Source organism: Schistocerca cancellata, chromosome 2, assembly GCF_023864275.1.
Source record: "Schistocerca cancellata isolate TAMUIC-IGC-003103 chromosome 2, iqSchCanc2.1, whole genome shotgun sequence".
NCBI classification, from domain to species: Eukaryota; Metazoa; Arthropoda; class Insecta; order Orthoptera; family Acrididae; genus Schistocerca; species Schistocerca cancellata.
In genome coordinates, this window is record NC_064627.1 from 771,061,353 (window position 1) to 771,081,118 (window position 19,766).

Genomic DNA, 19,766 nt, shown 5'->3' on the forward strand with positions numbered 1-19,766 from the left:
ATCGAGGAAGAGAGTTCACAATTTTCTACAAGTATTCCGTGTTCATATCAAGCCAAATTTGATGATTAGAACCCACACAGCCATTAAATTGCGGGCATGTTGATCCTACGTTTCACCTTTAACCTGGTGTTCTAAACAGTCCGAGGTCTTTTCTATTGATTTAAGACAGGGTGATTCAGCAGACCAATCGAGGTGAGAAAGAGTGCCTGAGTGTTCGTCGATCTAGGAAGGTATGCGTGCAGCTTTATAAACACGGCTGTTTCTCTTTTATCTAGCCGGCCGCAGTGGCCGTGCGGTTAAAGGTGCTGCAGTCTGGAACCGCAAGACCGCTACGGTCGCAGGTTCGAATCCTGCCTCGGGCATGGATGTTTGTGATGTCCTTAGGTTAGTTAGGTTTAACTAGTTCTAAGTTCTAGGGGACTAATGACCTCAGCAGTTGACTCCCATAGTGCTCAGAGCCATTTGAACCACTTTTTTTCTTTTATCTAGGAAGACCACCATAAGAGTTTAGAAAAAAAAGGCTGAACTTGGGTCACCAAGAACGTTGAAATAAACGTCTTGGTTCATGTTCACGGCACTGTACGCTAAACACCCCCAAAATGTCACACAGTCACCTCCAATCTCAACTACACCCTCCACACGCTACAGGTTAAACGCCTCAGCGGGCGGTCTGCGCAATTGGCGCCAAGCATCATTTGAAAAAAGGCAGGAGCGCGACTCGTCGGACCACACTTCGCTCATGCAGACAGCAACCGTCCGATTTTTGTGTTATTTGGCCCGCTGTGGACGTGCAGCTTCTAGTTCCGCAATAAGCAAAGTCCTTTTGCGACGTACCCAACCACGTGCCTGACAAAACATTGTGACCACTGACCAGCGCAACTTTGGAAGCCGCCTGGTGGCGTTGCGGGCACGTCACGCGGTACCAAAAGGATGTAAGTGGAGCGGTCACTCTGGAGAAGATATGGGCTGCAAATGGGGAAATCCGTTGACATAAGCGACTTTCACATATTTCAGACTACTATTACGCAGAGTCTGTGAAAGAGTACCTCTAAAACGGCGAAACTGGTCGAATGTTCACGTGCTATTGTCCTGACATCTACGGAAAGAGGCAGAAGGACAGTGAAACTACCACTAGGCGCTAAATGGCTGGACGTCCACGACTCTTCACACAACGTGGGGTTGGGAGGCTTGTCTGCTCTGTAAAGTAGGGTACGTGGTGACCTGTGACATCTCTGCCGAAAGAGCACACTGCTTGTGCACGCAAAAGTGTTTCGGAGCGCAGTGTTCATCGTATATTGTTGAACGTGTAGCTCCGCAGCAGACCACCTCTACGTGTTCACATTTTGACCCAACGATATCGTCGATTACGATTGCAGTGGGCGCTGGGTCATCGGGATTCGACCGTCGATCAATGGAAACGTGTCAGCTCTTCGGGTGAATCACATTTTTGTTCCACAAGCGCCGTCATCGTTGCGCGAAGCGTGCAGCGCACCACGGACGCAGGCTGGTGGGTGGAGGATTATGGGAGACGTTCTCCTGCGCTTGCATGGAGCCTATGGTAGTAATCGAAGACACTCTGAGAGCCGCGAACCACCTGCATCCCTTCATGCTTGATGTCTTTTCCGACGGCGATGTCATCTTTCAGCACTACAATTGTCCGTGTCTCGAACCCAGGACGTTCAAATGGCTCTGAGCACTATGGGACTTAACTTCTGAGGTCATCAGTCCCCTAGAACTTAGAACTACTTAAAACTAACTAACCTAAGGACATCGCACACATCCATGCCCGCGGCAGGATTCGAACCTGCGACCGTAGCGGTCACGTGGTTCCAAACTGAAGCGCTTAGAACCGCATGGCCACACCGGCCGGCTTCGAACCCAGGACCTTGCTACAGTAGTTGAGGAGCATTATAGTGAACTCAGGTTGATTTCTCGGCGACCAAATTCACCTGATATAAATCCTATGGAACCCATCTGGATCGCTACCGGGCGCCATCACCGCGTACGCAAATGAGCGACCCATCATTTACCCGAATTACATGACCTGTGCGTAGACACCTAATGCCACATACCTCCTCAAACCTACCAACAAATTTTCGGATCCCTGATACGCAGCATCAGTGATGTACTTCGATCCAAAGACGGACAAACATGCTATTATAACAGGTAGTCACAATTTTTTTTTCACCAGTCTATGTTCGTTGCATGTAGTACTCAGCAATGGTCAATCAAAAACTGGTTGACGTGATTGACGTTCATTAATAGCAGCAACTACTGTCTGGCATGAAACCGCTTGTGGCTGGCAAAGTATGACACTCGTCCCTGGTCCCTGTCGGTTAGGATCTTTTAACGAACACTGTTCTTCCGCAATGCTACATGGTTGCGAGTGGTGCACCATTCCTTGCAGATGCGTTGAACATTGTGTGTCGATACGTCAATAAGTCAAGCAGCTTCATTCAAGGTGTGGTAATGGACACGCCCAAACACGGTATCTACCTGCTGCCACGTATACAGCAGGTTCTCATGCAGCACTCTGCAGACAGTCATGTGGTCAACATTACTTGCTGCAACTAATTGTCTTACATTGACACTAGGGTTGTCGTGAACTCCACGAGAAACATTCCTCTTCCACTTAAGGTGTCCTCGTCCTTCTAGGCCTCCCCCAGTCACGATTAGTAGACTTAAATGTCCCGTGGTCCATAACAAGACGACCAATTGATTCAAACGTCCTCCTGTCGGGGCACGGTCGTTCAGGAAATCTCTCCTGATACTGTAAGGTTGCGTGGTCTCCTGACCTTCATTTCTTACATATACCGTCCTCACAATCGTATTCTGCACATCAAGACACTTCATTCGAACCCAAACTCGATAAGGTAGAGTCAATTATGTATGAATTCATGTAAGCGATATGCAAATCTAATAAGCTAATCGCAAGTGCGCACCGAGGTTGAAAAAGTCGAGGCTGGCATTCACAACATGACGACCACAGGAATTTTCACTCTAGGGAGGCGGCCGGCCTGCTGGGAGTCGCATCCCATCAGAGGGCTGGGTCGACACACACACACTTCGACCGGAATGACCGCCCAGAGAGAGGACAGCTTTTGCCAGGGTGAAGGGATAACGACCCCCGTGTTCGACTTAAAAGCAAATTGCGCTACATTGTGTGGGAGCACCCAGAAGACGCATTTTTTCACGGACTGACTGTGTGGTTACGGAGTTCTCACAGGAGGACAGGATATGCCTAACAGAGATGCTACGTATCTCCACATTGGTTGGTTTAAAAGAAATGTCATTCTCCCATTTAAAAGAGCAGTGCTGATTGGAGGAATATTTCTTATGCAAAGAGCCAGAGGATTGAGGGAAGACAGCGAATGATATACCCTTGCAACTTTTCCAGAAAGAGGAGCCATTCTGTTGTCGCTCTTGGAGCGGGAACACGTAACGAGAGCAAGTGCACTCATACGTGTACGCAAAGAGCGAGGAACAAAGTCTCTCCTCAGTACTTCACTGGGAAAGCACCTCTGTCGTCAGCGAATTGGAGTGATACTCTATACTGAGTCGCTCACGATTAAACGTTGTTCAGTGTGTTGGCCGCCACACTTATTGTCCAGTGTGAACACGGACAGAGTACTAGTAAAAGCCTGCGAGCGAATATTGAGTGGCATCACGGTGGACTGTTTATCTGACTGGTGTACCACGCCAATAGTTCGACTAGGGGCGGATAGGAGTCCTTGACTTCATCAAGGCGTAGGGAGAGTTTGATTGGAGAAGGTCAATCCAGATAGAAAGAGATAGTTGTGTTATTTGTCAGCAGCGAACGACGCAGGCAGCAGTATTCGCAACTCACGGTATTGTGCGCTACAGCCTATGCGAGCCCCATCTGTCCTCCATAACAGTGCACTTCATTACATTTCTCACATGAGAGTCTTGACCGTAGCTAGAAAAGTTATTCAAGTTGTGTAGGCACGGCTCTCAGCCATTCTGAAGAGTAAATAACATTCTTAAAGAAAAGGGAGAAAAGAACCTTTTGATACTTTGTAAAGTAATAGCAGTCCTATCCATAAGAGGCAATCTACTTGTAATCGCCCCACGGAAAATTACCTTCTACCACGCAATAATTAATAATGGTCAATCAAATCCTCCACATTTATTTACGTTTGAAAAGTATCTGAGCAGATTTTCTAGTAATATATCCGCCGACAGCTCGTCGACGCCAAGGTATTTTTCTAGTACGTTTATTCTTTGGAACAACAGAGGTACAGAGATGTATGCTCCATGGTCAATATATAGAGAGGGAGAGAGAGAAAGGAACAGCTTCGGAAAGTATCGGTGGGAAGATTTTCGGATTGCTAAAGGAGATTTATTTACTCTTCTTCGCGCTAAAGCGAGACAGGAAAGTTTGTGCCGCTAGCGTGGTAGATAAAGAGAAAGAAGGACTTGTAAAAGTAAATTGCATGAGACTTAAAATCCACGGAAACGGAACATGTACGGAAATGGATTCAATATACAATTTTCCTCAGAAATAAGGTTTGTGACCATTTTATTCTAGAGTGAATGACGAATGCGTTCTCTGTCTGAATCATTGATGATTGTCTGGGCCCTGTACTTAATTGGGAAGTTTCAGCTGTGACGAAGAGAGCCTGCAATCTCTGAGTTTTATTGAAATCGTCCAAAAAGGCTTCGTCCACATCTGAAATTTTAGATCTGTCGTAAACTGAACGAAGTGTTCAAACGATCGATTTTCCCAACTGAATGCAGCGCTTAATAATAATAACGTATGTAAAGATCTTTTCTAGCAAGCCAGCCGCTGAATATTAAGACGAAGGGCTCCACCAGAGATTCTACTAGGCTGATTTCATGTAACTTATATTTGAACTGTACACAGATAAAGGACAGAGAGAGAGAGAGAGAGAGAGAGAGAGCGAATGGAATTCTAGAAGTTACTCAGAATCCTCCCATTAGTATAATGTTTTGTCTGTCTTTGCACGGATAAGCCTGATAAGAAAACCTAAGCCCTTGACTTTATTGTACAGAATTGTGTGTGAAGGTGAGAAAGAGAGAGCGATAAAGGCGACAGATACACTTCTGTACAGACAAAACATTACACCAAGTTAGCGGCTAGCTGCATTCACACACACACAGACTTTCATCAAAACCACAGTAGTAAAAGAATTCATTAGATACTGTTCCGAAACGAACCCGGAAATTTGTTAATTTATAAGAAAAAGTTTCACTTGATTTCTCAGAATTTTTTTGCAATAAATAATATTTTTCGTTAGTTTAATGTTTTTCTTACTCTAACTAGCAATACTCCAGTACCGAAGTACTCCACTAGTTACGTAAGAATATAGAATATTTTTGTGTCTTTTCCTTACAGCGGACGACTCCAGAAGATATTAGTTGCAGAATGTTTTTCAGGCAGTTGTTTGTACGTTAGGAGCGTCTGTCTGACTTCTGTAGAAGTGTGAGGTGGAAATTGTTTCTTGCAGGAGCCAAAGGGTACTTGCTGGATCAATCCATTGCGCAACTTGACAAAATAAAATCCACACACTCACAACAGAATGTGTAGTGCCACGCCCATTACCATCTCCTAATCCCTACAGCAAATGGGCATCTTCCAGCACCATGTTTGAGTATACTCCCATTGCATGATGCTACGTGCTCGATGCTAGTAGAGCAGTGCAGCTAGTCACATGTGAACACAAGCAATGAAGTTAGTTGCATGTGAACGCATGCGATGAAGTTAGTTGCACGTCAACACAAGCAATGTATTGAGTCACATGTCAACATTATTTTCGTTCAATTAGAGCAACAGGCACTGGCGGTGAACCTGTGATTTGCAGATTACTGCTCATTCTAAGCAAACATAGCCAAGAGGGTATTTTGAACATCTCATGTAAGGAAACGTTTCATGTACGCTGGTACGTTTTGTTTCTCTGCATTTCCCGTTATTAATGTGATTATGAAAAGAAGTGGAAAACGAGCTCCAACATGGATATGAAGAGTTTGCAGACCCGTGTCCATATCACATTTTATTCCTCTATGTGTGAGGAATGTTTTCTGAAACTTTGGCCATATCTTTTTGTTGCTGTCTATACACTGAGGGTGAAGGAACTCATTGGATAGCGATATGCACGTATAGAGATAGCGGTAGTACCGCCCACACAAGGTATAAAAGGGCAGTGCACTGGTGGAGATGTCATATGTAATTAAGTGATTCATGTGAAGAGGTTTCCGACGTGATCATGGACGCGCGACGGGAATTAACAGACTGAACGCGAAGTGGTAGGTGGAGCTAAATACGTGGAACATTCCATTTCAGAAATCGTTAGGAATTTAAATATTCTGATACCCAGAATGTCAATAGTATGCTGAGAATACCCAGCATCAGGCAATATCTCTCACTGCGGACAACGCAATGGCCGACGGCCTCCACTTAACGACCGAGAGGAGCGGTGTTTGGGTAGAGTTGTCAGTGCTAACAGACAAGCAACATTGCGTGAAATAACCGCAGAAAATAATGTGGGACGTACGACGAACGTATCCGCTAGGACAGTGCAGCAAACTTTGGCGTTAATGGGCTATGGCAGCAAGTGACCGACGCGAGTGCCTTTGCTAACAGCACGACATCGCATGCAACGCCTCTCCTGGGCTCGTAACCATATCGGCTGGACGTTAGACGACAGGGAAACCATAGCCTTGTCAGATGAATCCCGACTTGAGTTGGTAATAGCTGACAGTAAAGTTAGAGTGTAAGGTTGCTATTCTCACAGCTCGTTCGAATAGCGATACGTGTATACCAGCCTAGCGAACGGCACCATTGGCGAGTTGTGGGACTAAGTAAAACTGAATCTTTAGCCAGTTTAGCGGGTTGTGGCCTGTGTTTAGCTACGTGACCCCACCAAACCATGAACGCAGGTCGTCAACAAGGCACTGCGCGAGCTGGTGGTGGTTCCATAAAGGTGTTTGCTATGTCCTCTGTTCAAACTGAACCGACCATTGACTGGAGTAGATCATTTGCAACCATTCATGGACAAACAACGATGAATTTTTTACGTATGACAATGCGCTATGGAGTCGTTCGCAATTGGTTTGAAGAACATTCTCGACAATTTGAGCGAATGATTTGGCCACCCAGGTAACCTGACATGAATCCCACCGAACGTTTATGGGACATAATCGCGAGGACAGTTCGTGTACAAAATTCTGTACCGGCAACACTTCCGCAATTATGGACGTCTATAGTGGTAGCATGGCTCAATATTTCTGCAGGCGACTTCCAGCGACTTTTTGAGCCCATGTCACCCCGAGTTGCTGCACGATACAGGGCAAAAGAAGGTCCGACACGATACTAGGAGGTATCCCATGACTGTTGTCACTTCGGTGTAAACACGTGACGAATGTTGCACAGGCATCTTTCCTCGGATCCTTTAGTTGCCGATAAGCCTCGCTGCTACAACACAATGAAACACCGCAGTCTAGAACAGTGACGATTCCACGCCTGTATTAACCATCGTCTGACAGGGTGTGGCACGACTTCCTCGACCTACGAAGGCAGACAGTTATGACGGGATCTCCATCTTTCCGCGAAATACGAACCGCACTGTGAGTGGATATTTTTCACGTAGACAGCCGAATGAGGCTAATCTGGAAATGTGCGAGGGTGGTGGGGCCAGGCCGCGTTCCACACGGCCGCTGGCGTGACCTGGCGGCGGAAGGCGCGCGCCGTATGTTTAGCAGTGACGCGTCGCCCCGCGGTGACATCAGCGCCTCCCGCTAGCTGCCGGCCGCTGGCCGCTGCCCACCGACTCAGGCCGGGGCGCGACACCGAAAGGTCGCCAAGGCACGCCGGCCTCCTAACTGTGTCCCCCTCTCGCTTCCGTCCGCTTTCCTTCCTCCGACGCCAAAGGGCCACCTCAGTGTCGAGAAATATAAGTACAGCCTTAGAAATATTGGTTAATGAGAATTTCGTGGACATTACTAAATATGAAGCGTGTTTTTTTAAGTAAGTACAATTTTGAAATAAAAAAAAGACGTGCTAAGATATCTCAATAATTTTATTTTTACGTGAAAGCTTGTACCTTAATCTACTTTTCTACATAATTTCCGTCAATATTGAGGCACTTGTCATAACGTTGTACCAGTTTTTGAATACCCTCCTCAAAGAAGTCTGTCGCCTGACCTGTTAAACACTGCATCACCACTGTTTTGACTTCGTCATCGTCTTGAAGACGCTGACCGCCCAGGTGTTTCTTCAAGTGCAGGAGCAGATGGTAGTCACTGGCCGCAAGATCGGGGCTGTACGGAGGATGATCCAGAGTTTCCCATCGAAAACATGTGACGAGATCTTTGGTCAGATTCGCGACATGCGAACGGGCATTGTCTTGCAGCAAAACGATGCCCTTGCTCCACTTCCATGGACTGTTGCTTTATTCTGATGTGACGCAGGCCCGCCATGTTTCATCACCCGTAACAGTTTGCCTTGAGAAATCATCACCGTCGTTGTGGTACCGCTCAAGGAAAGTCAATGCACTGTCTAAACGTTTCGTTTTGTGCACATCCGTCAACACTTTCGGTACCCAACGTGAGCACAATTTTCGGTAATTCAAGTGCTCGGTCACAATGCCGTACAAAACACTACGAGAAACATTAGGAAAGTCATCCGGCAAGGAGGAAATCGTAAAGCGTCTGTTTTACTCATCTTATTGTCCACTTCCTGCACCAAACCTTCATTAACGACCAAAGGACGCCCACTCCGTTGCTCATCATGCACATTTGTACGGCCATCTTTAAATCCTCTCGCCCACTTTCTTACCATTCCATCACTCATAATGTTTTCTCCGTAAACTGCACATATCTCACGATGAATATCGATCACTTTTAGGCCGTTAGCACTAAGAAATCTTATCAAAGCCCGTACTTCACAGTCGGCGGGACTCACGATTATCAGAAGCATCTTAAACAGTTAGTACACAGCATAAAGAAGGAAGAATCACACTGTAATGGCGTCGGTGCTTAGATTAAGGTACAGGCTTTCATGTAAAAATAAAATTATTGAGATATCTTAGCATGTCTTTTTTTTTAATTTCAAAACGGTACTTACTTAAAAAACACGCCTCGTAGTTCCTAGCCAGTTCTTTGTCTAAATATTGAAAAGACACACGATATACATTCCACAACTTGTAAGACGATTCCTCTCAGTTTGTGCCTAAAATATTACGACAAACAGACAGAAGAGGTTGACCGTATTCAATTCTTGGGAGTTCAAATTCGAAATAAATTCAGCGGAAGAGGACATCACAGAACTGCTGAAGCGCATAAAAATCTTTATGTGCATGCAGACCTTGACAGACATACACTATTTCATCAACAGTATACAGACACCACTATACAGGGTGGTCCATTGATCGTGACCGGGCCAAATATCTCACGAAATAAGCGTCAAACGAAAAAACTACAAAGAACGAAACTCGTCTAGCTTGTAGGGGGAAACCAGATGGCGCTATGGTTGGCCCGCTAGATGGCGCTGCCATAGGTCAAACGGATATCAACTGCGTTTTTTAAAATAGGTACCCCCATATTTTATTACATATTCGTGTAGTATGGAATGAAATATGAATGTTTTAGTTGGAAAACTTTTTTCGCTTTGTAATAGATGGCGTTGTAATAGTCACAAACATATGGTTCACAATTTTAGACGAACAGTTGGTAACAGGTAGGTTTTTAAAATTAAAATACAGAACGAAGGTACGTTTGAACATTTTATTTCGGTTGTTCCAATGTGATACATGTACCTTCGTGAACTTATCGTTTCTGAGAACGCATGCTGTTACAGCGTGATTACCGGTAAATACCACACTTGATGCAATAAATGCTCAAAATGATGTCCGTCAACCACAATGCATTTGGCAATACGTGTAACGACATTCCTCTCAACAGCGAGTAGTTCGCCTTCCGTAATGTTCGCACATGCATTGACAATGCGCTGACGCATGTTGTCAGGCGTTGTCGGTGGATCATTATAGAAAATATCCTTCAACTTTCCCACAGAAAGAGATCCGGTGAACGTGAGGGCCATGCTTCGACGACCAATCCACCTGTCATGAAATATGCTATTCAATACCGCTTCAACCGCACGCGAGCTATGTGCCGGATATCCATCATGTTGGAAGTACATTACCATTCCGTCATGCAGTGAAACATCTTGTAGTAACATCGATAGAACATTGCGTAGGAAATCAGCATACACTGCACCATTTAGATTGCCAACGATAAAATGGGGGCCAATTATCCGTCCTCCCATAATGCCGCACCATACATAAACCCGCCAAGGTCGCTGATGTTCCACTTGTCGCAGCCATCGTGGATTTTCCGTTGCCCAATAGTGCATATTATATCGGTTTACGTTACCGCTGTTGGTGAATGACGCTTCGTCGCTAAATAGAACGCGTGCAAAAAATCAGTCATCGTCCAGTAACTTCTCTTGTGCCCAGTGGCAGAACTGTACACGACGTTCAAAGTCGTCGCCATGCAATTCCTGGTGCATAGAAATATGGTACGGGTGCAATCAATGTTGATGTAGCATTCTCAACACCGACGTTTTTGAGATTCCCGATTCTCGCGCAGTTTGTCTGCTACTGATGTGCGGATTAGCCGCGACAGCAGCTAAAACACCTACTTGAGCATCATCATTTGTTGCAGGTCGTTGTTGACGTTTCGCGTGTGGCGTAACACTTCCTGTTTCCTTAAATAACGTAACTATCCCCGGCGAACGGTCCGGACACTTGGATGATGTCGTCCAGGATATCGAGCAGCATGCATAACACACGCCCGTTGGGCATTTTGATCACAATAGCCATACATCAAGACGATATCGACCTTTTCCGCAATTGGTAAACGGCCCGTTTAAACACGGGTAATGTATCATGAAGCAAATACCGTCCGCACTGGCGGAATTTTACGTGATACCACGTACTTATACGTTTGTGGCTATTACAGCGCCATCTATCACAAAGCGAAAAAAGTGATCCAACTAAAACATTCATATTTCTTTACTTACTACACGAATATGTAATAAAAATGAGGGTTTCTATTTTAAAAAACGCAGTTGATATCCGTTTGACCTATGGCAGCGCCTATCTTGCGGGCCAACCATAGCGCCATCTGTTTTCCCCCTTCAAGTTTCGTTCTTTGTAGTTTTTTAGTTTGATTCTTCTTTCGTGAGATATTTGGCCCGGTCACTATCAATGGATCACCCTGTATAATGTGGAAGCGGCGACTACTTGCTACGAGAGCATAGGAGGCGGCGGCGACTGTTGTGTTGTCAGTAGAGAATCACGAACAACAGAATGGGTCAGTCAGGAGAGCTCAATAAAATAGAACGCGGACTTGGATTGGATGTCACCAGAGTAACGAATTGAAAAGGTACATTTGAACTCTTCTAAAGCTGCTTGAGTCGACTGTTGGTGACGTAACTGCATGCCGTAAATGCGAAATAACAACCACAGCTGAACCAAGACAGGTAGATCTTATGTACTGACGAACAGGTATTGACGAGTATTATGAAAGTTGAAACTTCCTGGCAGATTAAAACTGTGTGCCGGACCGAGACTCGAACTCGGAACCTTTGCCTTTCGCAGGAGAGCTTCTGTGAAGTTTGGAAAGTAGGAGACGAGGTACTGGTGGAAGTAAAGCTATGAGGAGGGGGCGTGAGTCGTGCTTGGTAGCTCAGATGGTAGAGCACTTGCCCGCGAAAGGCAAAGGTCCCTAGTTCGAGTCTCGGTCCAGCACACAGTTTTAATCTGTCAGGAAGTTTCATATCAGCGCACACTCCGCTGCAGAGTGAAAATCTCATTATGAAAGTTGGTTGTAAAAGTAGCCTGAAATGAGCGTAAGGAGTCACTCAGGAGTTCTTAAGTGCGACCAGCAGTTCGGGTAGCAAAATAACTGTGCGTGAGGAGTAGAAACGAATGGTGTACAATGGTCAAGGGTCTCGTCAAAAGTCAGATTTCTGTAGTCTTTGTTAAGCGATTGTTAAGGTGGTGCAACGAGCTACGCCACTGGACAGGAATGACTGGAAATGATGAAGCACGGTATATCCTGCTCCAGTCCGATGGAACTGTTTGCCTGGAGAACGTTACCTGGCATCTTGTGTAGTGCCAACAGTGAACCACGAAGGAGGTGGTGTTACGGTTTGAAATACGAACTATTTTTGGCACGATCTCTAAAACTTCCCGCAGGAGCTGTTTAAGGAACTAGGAATACCAACTACTGCTTTCCAATATTCAAGTAAGCGCAAAACTTAAGGACGAAAGTAACTTTCGAATCATGTGTCACTGTCAAGTGACATAGCTCGAAGAAACTTGGGCCATACATACAAAGAACTGCTACAGTATGGAGCGAATGTAACTGAAAGAAATATGCAATGGGGCGTATATAAAATACACTTTTATTCATAGATAATAATTACACTGACGTCATCACGATTTACGACAGTCCCTGGACATTACACTCGGCAGTGGTTCATAACAGGGTGTATGATCACCACGGATGGCAGTTCACGTTCTCCAACGTGCTCCAGTGCTAGCTACATGGTTGGTAAGGAGTTCTTGAGGTAGGGTATTCCATTCGCATACCAGTGCGGTTGATAGCTGCGGGATGGTCGTGGGTTCATGTGGACGTGCTGTAATACTTATCCTAGACGTGCTCGATGGGTTTAATGTCCGGGAAAATGGCAGGCCTATCCCTTCACAGAATAGCCTCTCGTTCCGACAGCTCCTCCACCTGTGCATTTTGTTGCGATCGCACATTGCCATCCATAAAAAAGAACAAAGGGCCGAACAGACCCTTGAAAATGCGCACATGAGTATGGAGTACAGTGTCACAATAACGTTGACCGGTTAGAGCAATGTGGACAAAAATTTGGAGGTCAGTACGCCCTTGCAACACAATGCCTCCCACAGTTTAACACCTGGACCACAAAACGATCATGGTTGTAATGCTGTACATACTCTCATGCGGCGAGAGATGGGAACACGTAATGCGCCCAGGAACATCGTCATTGTATTTTTCGTACCGGATTTTCTCCTCTTATGTCATGCAACTGATCGTCTGGGACTACAATATGAATCTATAGGTTCCTAATACTGGTGAGATAATAGATTATCAAGTATTCGTGCACTACTTGAAGTTTAACAAACATCTCGTTTGAATCATACAAAACAAACAGAAAGCAAAAATAATGCTGAAAAATGTAGGAAATGTTGAAAAGGGAGAAAATGTTAGTGATTAGGGAGAAAACACGAAGGGTACACCATAAAGTTCAAATTTGGATCCACTCCTATTCCCTTTATATGTGAATGACCATCCACGTAACGTTTTTCAGACGGAATTTCATTGGAGAGAAAGGAACAGGTGATGATGTTAATGATGTCTTTCAGCGAATTACTAATTGGTTACTTGAAAGTGGACTCTCCCTTAATTTTGAGAAAAAATACTATACTCTGTTATTTACAACAAACAAAGTTATACCAACAATTGATGTAAAACATAACAGGAGTCAATAACGTGCCCCCATAGCTTTCGTTCTACCAGTGCCTCTCTCCTATTTTACAAGCTTCACAAAAAGTCTGCTGCATGCTTTGCTAGACTAGCGCTATCTGCATATCAACCTGAGTGAATACATACCTTATAAGCATGATATGCATACTCGTAGCCGGCCGGTGTGGCCGAGCGGTTCCTAGGCGCTTCAGTCTGGAACCGCGCGGCCGCTACGGTCGCAGGTTCCAATCCTGCCTCGGGCATGGATGTGTGTGATGTCCTTAGGTTAGCTAGGTTTAAGTAGTTCTAAGTTATAGGTGACTGATGACATCAGATGTCAAGTCCCATAGTTCTCAGAGCCATTTGAATAATTTTTTGCATATTCGTATATCTAGAAGCGGAATCTAGGAGCAAGTCGAAGTTCCCTTATGATGCACTGAACAATACAGAAAATTGTCCTTCATCCTGCATTAACGATGAAAAACACAGCAGATGAACTACAGGATCCCTGCAGGATTCATGGTGTCAATTGCCTCCAGCACTGCTTCAGACATTAGTCGAGTTCATGCTACGTCGTGATTCGGCACTTCTAGGTGCTCGCGGGGGGCCTACACGACATAAGGAAGGTGTACCAGTTTCTTTGGCTCTTCAGTGTATATTTCCTGAATCACCTTCCTGTGATTTAACAGTTCTACGTGTGAACTCAAGAAACGTGTCGGATGTTTTTGACAGCAGCGGCGGTCATGCTGAGTCTGCGCGCCTTCATCTGGTTAGGCCGCCTGCCCAACCACGAGGGCGGGCCCTGACAAAAGAAACTGACTAATATTCTGTATTAAACGTAGCTTTGCAAGTCCTAGGATACACGCCATTTTTGAGACTCTTAGATTCCATGCCACTTTATTCTCCAAAAGTTATCTGTGATACTTACGAATCGATGTATGTAAAAATATAAACGCTTCTACTAAAAAGTTTTTTTTTTCGTTGTCATGGCCTGCGTGACACACTCTTTCCACCCCATACTCGTCACTCAGCACGTTCGATTTGAAGTAGGTAGTTCCTGTGACTTAGCATGGGAGCGTGGAATGTCAGATCCCTTAATCGAGCAGGTAGGTTAGAAAATTTAAAAAGGGAAATGGATAGGTTAAAGTTAGATATAGTAGGAATTAGTGAAGTTCGCTGGCAGGAGGAACAAGACTTTTGGTCAGGTGAATACAGGGTTATAAATACAAAATCGAACAGAGGTAATGCAGGAGTAGGTTTAATCATGAATAAAAAATAGGCGTGCGGGTAAGCTACTACAAACAGCATAGTGAACGCATTATTGTGGCCAAGATAGACACGAAGCCCACGCCTACTACAGTATTGCAAGTTTATATGCCAACTAGCTCTGCAGATGATGAAGAAATTGAGGAAATGTATGATGAGATAAAAGAAATTATACAGATAGTGTGGGGGGACGAAAATTTAATAGTCACGGGTGACTGGAATTCGAGTGTAGGAAAAGGGAGAGAAGGAAACATAGTAGGTGAATACGTATTGGGGGTAAGAAATGAAAGAGGAAGCCGTCTGGTAGAATTTTGCACAGAGCATAACTTAATCATAGCTAACACTTAGTTCAAGAATCATAAAAGGAGGTTGTATTATTGGAAGAATCCCGGAGATACTAAAAGGTATAAGATAGATTATATAATGATAAGACAGAGATTTAGGAACCAGGTTTTAAATTGTAAGACATTTCCAGGGGCAGATGTGGACTCTGACCACAATCTATTGGTTATGAACTGTAGATTAAAATTGAAGAAACTGCAAAAAGGTGGGAATTTAAGGAGATGGGACCTGGATAAACTGAAAGAACCAGAGGTTGTACAGAGTTTCAGGGAGAGCATAAGGGAACAATTGACAGCAATGGGGGAAAGAAGTACAGTAGAAGAAGAATGGGTAGCTCTGAGGCATGAAGTAGTGAAGCCAGCAGAGGATCAAGTAGGTAAAAACACGAGAGCTAGTAGAAATCCATGGGTAACAGAAGAAATATTGAATTTAATTGATGAAAGGAGAAAATATAAAAATGCAGTAAATGAAGCAGACAAAAAGGAATACAAACTTCTCAAAAATGAGATCGACAGGAAGTGCAAAACGGCTAAGCAGGGATGGCTAGAGGACAAATGTAAGGATGTAGAGGCTTATCTCACTAAGGGTAAGGTAGATACTGCCTACAGGAAAATTAAAGAGACCTTTGGAGAAAAGAGAACCACTTATATGAATATCAAGAGCTCAGATGGAAACCCAGTTCTAACCAAAGAAGGAAAAGCAGAAAGATGGGTGGAGTATATAGAGGACAATATTATAGAAATGCAAGAGAATGTAGATGAAGATGAAATGGGAGATACGATACTGTGTGAAGAGTTTGACAGAGCACTGAAAGACCTGAGCCGAAACAAGGCCCCGGAAGTAGACAACATTCCATTGGAACTACTGATGGCCTCGAGAGAGCCAGCCCTGACAAAACTCCTCCATCTGGTGAGCAAGATGTATGAGACAGGCGAAGTACCCTCAGACTTCAAGAGGAATATAATAATTCCAATCCCAAAGAAAGCAGGTGTTGACAAATGTGAAAATTACCGAACTATCAGTTTAATAAGTCACAGCTGCAAAATACTAACACGAATTCTTTACAGACGAATGGAAACACTGGTAGAAGCCGACCTCGGGAAAGATCAGTTTGGATTCCGTAGAAATATTGGAACACGTGAGGCAATACTGACCTCAGGACTTACCTTAGAAGAAAGATTAAGGAAGGCAAACCTACGTTTCTAGCATTTGTAGACTTAGCGAAAGCTTTTGACAATGTTGACTGGAATACTCTCTTTCAAATTCTAAAGGTGGCAGGGGTAAAATACAGGGAGCGAAAGGCTATTTACAACTTGTACAGAAACCAGATGGCAGTTATAAGAGTCGAGGGGCATGAAAGGGAACCAGTGGTTGGGAAGGGAGTGAGACAGCGTTGTAGCCTCTCCCCAGTGTTATTCAATCTGTATATTGAGCAAGCAGTAAACGAAACAAAAGAAAAATTCGGAGTAGGTGTTAAAATCCATGGAGAAAAAATAAAAATTTTGAGGTTCGCCGATGACATTGTAATTCTGTCAGAGACAGCAAAGGACTTGGAAGAGCAGTTGAACGGAATGGACAATGTCTTGAAAGGAGGATATAACATGAACATCAACAAAAGCAAAACGAGGATAATGGAATGTAGTCGAATTAAGTCGGGTGATGCTGAGGGAATTAGATTAGGAAATGAGACACTTAAAGTAGTAAAGGAGTCTTGCTATTTGGGGGGAAAAATAACTGATGATGGTCGAAGTAGAGAGGATATAAAATGTAGACTGGCAACGGCAAGGAAAGCGTTTCTGAAGAAGAGAAATTTGTTAACATCGAGTATAGATTTAAGTGTCAGGAAGTCATTTCTGAAAGTATTCGTATGGAGTGTAGCCATGTACGGAAGTGAAACATGGACGATAAATAGTTTGGACAGGAAGAGAAGAGAAGCTTTCGAAATGTGGTGCTACAGAAGAATGCTGAAGATTAGACGGGTAAATCACGTAACTAATGAGGAGGTATTGAGTAGAATTGGGGAGAAGAGGAGTTTGTGGCACAACTTGACGAGAAGAAGGGACCGGTTGGTAGGACATGTTCTGAGGCACCAAGGGATCACAAATTTAGCATTGGAGGGGAGCGTGGAGGGTAAAAATCGTAGAGGGAGACCAAGAGATGAATACACTAAACAGATTCAGAAGGATGTAGGTTGCAGTAGGTACTGGGAGATGAAGAAACTTGCACAGGATAGGGTAGCGTGGAGAGCTGCATCAAACCAGTCTCAGGACTGAAGACCACAACAACAACAGTATGGGTAGAGGCCATTCTTGGCAACCGGAATAAAATAGTAATTGAATCCTTTTACCGACCTCCCAAGTCAGATGTTACTACTGCTCAAAGGTCCAAAGAAAACTTGAATCTTATTTCAAACACATACTCGACTCATACAATTATAGTCGGTTGGACTTCAATTTACCCTCGATATGTTGCGAAAATATATATTTAACTCCGGAGGTACGCATAAAATTTTATCCGAAATTGTGCTAAACGTATCCTCTGAAAATAATTTCGAGCAGTTAGTTCATGAGCCCACTCGAGTAGTAAGCGTTTATGAAAATACAGTTGACCTCTTAGCAACAAATAATCCTAAGGTAACAACATGTTTCACAACGAATACAGGAATTAGCGAAAACAGGGTTGTCGAAGCGAGCTGAATACTGTAGCTCCCAAATCCAATGGAAAATGTATCTACTCAAAAAAAGGAGATAAAAATTCGCTTTATGTCTTCTTGAGAGACAATCTCTACTCCTTTCGAATTAACAGTATATGTGTAGACCAGATGCGGAAGGAATTCAGAGAAATAGTATCGACAGCAATTGAGAGATTAATACCAAATAAATCAATAAACGACGTAGCTGACACCCACTGTATACAAAACAGGCCAGAATACTGTTGCAGAAGCAACGGAAAAAGCATGCCACATTTAAACGAACGCAAAATCCACAAAAATGGCGATCTTTTACGGGAGCTCGAAATTTAGTGCAGACTTCAATACGAGATGCTCACGATAGTTTCCACAACGAAACTTTGTCTCAAAATGTGCCAGAAAATCTGAATATATTCTGTTCGAATGTAAAGTACGCTAGCGGCAAGACACAATCAATGCCTCCCTGCGCGATAGCAATGGAAATCCTATCGATGCCAGAGCCGCTAAAGCAAAGTTACTAAACACCACCTTGCGAAATTCCATCGCCAAAGAAGACGAGGTAAACATTTCAGAATTCGAATCAATAACAGCTGTCAACATGAGTAAAATGGAAGCAGATATCCTTGGAGCAGTGCAGCAACTTAAACCACTTATTACAGGCAAGTCTTCTGGTCCAGACTCTATACCAATTAGGTTTCTTTCAGTGTGTGCTGATGTAATAATTCCATATTTAACAATCATATACAACAGCTCGCTCGAAAGGCAAAAGAAGTAATCCACTAAATTACAGACTCATATCATTAATGTAGATGTGCAACAGTATTTTGTAACACATATTGCGTACGAGCATTATGAATTACCTAGAAGAGAACGGTCTATTGACACACAATCAACACGGATTTAGAAAACATCGTTCTTGTGAAACACAACCAGCTCTTAACTTACACGAAGTGCTGAGTGCTATCGACATGGGATTGCAGATTGATTCCGTTTTTCTAGATTAACAGAAGGCTTTTGAAACGGTACCTCACAAGCGGCTTGTAATCAAAGTGCGCGCTTATGGAATATCGTCTGAGTTATGCGACTGGGTTCGTGATTTCCTGTCGGAGAGGTCACAGCTCTTAGTAACTGACGGAAAGTCATCGAGTAAAACATAAGTGATTTCTGGCGTTCGCCAAGCAGTGTTATAGGTCCTCTGCTGTTCCTTATCTATATAAACGATTTAAAAGACAATCTGACCACCCGTCTTAGGTTGTCAGCAGATGATGCTGTCGTTTCTCGTCTAGTAAGGTCATCATAAGATCAACGCAAATTGCAGAACGACGTAGAAAAGATATCTGTATGGTGCGAAAATTGGCAGTTGACCCTAAATAATTAAAAGTGTGAGGTAACACACAAGTGTGAAAAGGAATCCGTTAAAATTCGGTTACACGATGAATCGATCAGATTTAAAGGCCGTAAATTCAACTAAATATGTACCAATTACAATTACGAACAACTTAAACTGGAAAGAACCAAAGACTGCGTTGTAACCTCCCCACAGTAAAATAATATTATATATCATTCAGATTTAGTGCAACCTCCCAACAGTAAAAAGAATATAATTCACATTCAGCATAACCTCCCAATAAATGAATCTGTAACCTACCAATAATACAATATGACTAACCTCTCAATTAAATTGCGACTCACTTATAACCATTCAATAATTGACTGTGAATTTAAACTGGTAAATTTTGGACGTCAGCAGTGCTGCGTCATGGCCCTGAAAATTCATTCTGAATAAATTGAAACATCTTACCTCAATTAGGTCGCCGGATAACGCGTATATATCTGCTCCTATAAGAAATTTTTCTGGCGCAGCTCAGTGCAATGCTGGCCGATAGATCTGTCATGTATAAAAAGAAACAACTGATTTTTCTTTACAATA